Below are 3,689 nucleotides of genomic sequence, written 5' to 3' on the forward strand. Positions count from 1 at the left end.
TGGGTAGGGCACTTGCTTTGCATGTGGACCACCAGGGTTTTATCCCTGCTACCACATATAGTCCCCTGAGCACGGCTAGGAGTTATCCCTGAGCACAGGGCCTGGAGTAAGCCCTGAGTACAGTCTGGTGTAGTCCTAAAACAAAACAAAATTTAAGCTGAGGTGGTGGAGCAATACCACAGAGGTAGGGCTTTTGCCTAGCACACAACCAACTCAGGACGGTCGGTGGTTCGATTCCTGGCATCCCATATGGTGTCCTGACCCCGCCAGGAGCAATTTTTGAGCACAGAGCCAGGAGTAACCCTGAGCCAGGTATGATTCCCCCCAAAACAACAAAAACAAAAACAAAAAACAAAAAAGTTAAGCTGAACACACGAGAAACAGAGGCAATTGGTGGTAATACATGAGAGCTGAAAAAGGATATATTGTGCACTCAGCTTTTTGTTGTTGTTGGTTTTAGTATTTTGGGCCACACCCATATGGGATGCCAGGGGTTGAACCTGGGTCCATCCGAGGTTGTCCACATGCAAGGCAAATGGCTTACCACTGCTATCATTTGGGCCAGGTGCACTCAGCTTTGAAAGCCACTCAGATGTTAAACTGAAAAGCAAACACTCTGCCAGGTTACTATCTTCCCAATTCCCGTGCTCACACATTAGTTGTGGTACTTGTCAGGGTCACAATTCAAGATATGCTACTCACGATAATTGGTTGTTGTTATTACCATCCAGGGCTTCAGTTGTGTTCTTCTTCAGCTGTGTGGTACTTGCATGCATGTACAGTTGGGTGATGCCCCTGTATATCCTGGCTTCACTGTTCACATGTGTTTACTGGTGGGTATACTACCTTAGCTGTAGTGCTTACACATTTTGTAGCAGTGTTCTCTGGGGGTTGTACCCTTTGAGCTCAGGAGCTCACAAAAATTTGGCTGTGGCATGGCAAAAGCACTTGAGGTACAAAGGCTCATGACAGCAGAGCTGCCAAGATCATGCTTGTCACACAGGGGCAATTTAACAGACCATCATGTGCTTAAAAGGCAGGTCCTCCAATATCTTTAGTAGCTCACCCATAAGACAAACCTGCCCCCAATCATATTTTCCACAGTCTAACATTAAACTTCATTTAATCTTTGCATCTATTTAGTTACTTTTATATAAATTCCTTTATTCTGTTTCATGTTTTACTCTATACATGTATTACATTCTCAGTATGGTTAAATTCAGTATTTAAGGTTTATTCTCTGCTGTTGTTTCTATTGGGGGTGCATTCATGACATATTTCATGGCATGTTTGCAAAATAAAGTCTGAGATTGCTATAAGATCCTTCACATGGATTTTTGCCTACTTGTGTCAGGGACCAGGGACTACTGGCCTAAAGTCTCAGAAAATTAAATGATTGCTTATTTGATTTTTGTTAAAAGGATTCTCACAGTTGTTTGTTTGAGCCAACTTTTTTTTTCTTTGTGAGCCATACCCAGCAGTGATTAGGGTTGACTCCTCATTTTACACTCAGGAATCACTCCTGACAGTGCTTGGGGGATCATATAGGATGCTGAGGATAGAAGCGAGTTAGTTGGCTGCATGCAAGTGCCCTACCCACTGTACTATCTCTCTGGCCTCAGCTACATGATTTTAAATCACATTGCACATCATGGTAATGAAAAATAATTCTGATAATAGCAAATGAATACCTAAGATAAAGATTTAGATATGCCCTTTATCTATCTATTGGTAAACAGGAGAATTTGACAGATCATCTTTAAAAGTTTATTTTTCTACAGTGAGTGCAATATGCAAATATACATAATAGATGCATGTTTAGATACCCATACTCTCTACATATATGTCTATATATTCATCTCCCCCAACTACTATAGCATTGATGTTATAGATGGCAAATAGTAGATGTTATAGTTGTTACAGATGTTATAGATAAATCGTATAGTCACTGAAAGAAAAGTAAAATAGAGGAAACAACCTTCAATACTGATTATTGACTAATTCTGAGATATTCATTTGTTTTTTTAAATTAATTATTTTTATTTAAATACCATGATTACAAGGTTGTTCATACTAGTTTATTTTCCCACAGATAAAGTTGTTAATGATTGAGTTACAGTCATACAATATATAACAACCTTCACCAGTGCACATTTTCTGCTACATTTTCTTTTTTTATGTTTTTGGGGGCCATGCCCTACAGCACTCAGGAGATCTCTTGGCTCTGTACTCAGAAATTACTCCTGGAAGGCTCGGGGGACCATATGGGATGGCAGGGATCAAACCTGGGTCAGAAGTGTGCAATGCAAATGCCCAATCCACAGTGCTATCACTCCAGTCCTGAGATAGTTCTTTGGTTTTGAGTGGTCACACCCTCTGCCTTTTCCCTTTACTTACTTCAGTCTGGGGTTGTTGCCCTTATCCCAATTAGCCTTTCATCATAGCTGTAAGTGCTGCCTGTGGCCTTGGTTATGGGTATGGATTTTCTTTTTTTTTTTTTAATTTATATTTGAAAATTAATTTTTGATTAGTTTCTTTGCTACTCTTTAGATGTACTAGTGGTTATGATTTTCTTTACTTTGGTCCTTTCTTCTGGAGAATCCGACATTTTCTATTGACTTAGTCTCCCTGCACAACAGAACTATTTTACTTCACTTAAAACAATTACTAGTGGCATCTACAAATGCTTGCAATTACTTTGCATTTAAGAATATCTTTATTGCCCTTATATACGTTCAAATAATTAAGCAATCATACCATTTAAATAAAATTAAATACAATATAGAAAAACTTCAAAAATTTTATTTAATTATAATACTTATCTCTCCAACTGCTTCAAAATTTAATAGTTTCCAAAAAAAAAAAAAAAAAAAAAAGGACCTGGAGAGATAGCACAACAGTGTTTGCCTTGTAAGCAGCTGATCCAGAACCAAAGGTGGTTGGTACGAATCCCGGTGTCCCATATGGTCCCCCGTGCCTGCCAGGAGCTATTTCTGAGCAGACACCCAGGAGTAACTACTGAGCATTGCCGGGTGTGGCCCCCCCCCAAAAAAAATTAATAGTTTCCTTTTTTTTTTTTTTTTTGGTTTTTGGGCCTCACCCAGTGAAGCACAGGGATTACTCCTGGCTATGTGCTCAGAAATCACTCCTTGCGTGGGGGACTATATGGGACGCTGGGGGATCAAACCACAGTCTGTTCTAGGGTAGTGTGGGCAAGGCAGATCCTTACCACTTGTGCCACTGCTCCGGCCCCAGTTTCCATAATTCTTTTTGGGGGGGCTTTTAGGTTTTTGGGTTTTGGGGCCACGCCTGGTGATGCTCAGGGGTTACTCCTGGTTATGCGCTCAGAAATTGCTCCTGGCTTGGTGGACCATATGGGAGTCCGGGGATCAAACTGAGGTCTGTCCTGGGTCAGCTGCATGCAAGGCAAATGCCCTACTGCTGTGCTTTGGCTCCAGCCCCAGTTTCCATAAATCTTAATTGAACTGGGCCGGGCGGTGGCGCTGGAGGTAAGGTGCCTGCCTTACCTGCGCTAGCCTAGGAGACGGACCGCGGTTCGATCCCCCGGCGTCCCATATGGTCCCCCAAGCCAGGAGCGACTTCTGAGCGCATATAGCCAGGAGTAACCCCTGAGCGTCACCGGGTGTGGCCCCCCAAAAAAAAAACCAAAAAAAAAAAAAAAAAAAAAA

Source organism: Suncus etruscus, chromosome 8 (assembly GCF_024139225.1).
Source record: "Suncus etruscus isolate mSunEtr1 chromosome 8, mSunEtr1.pri.cur, whole genome shotgun sequence".
Classification (NCBI taxonomy): domain Eukaryota; kingdom Metazoa; phylum Chordata; class Mammalia; order Eulipotyphla; family Soricidae; genus Suncus; species Suncus etruscus.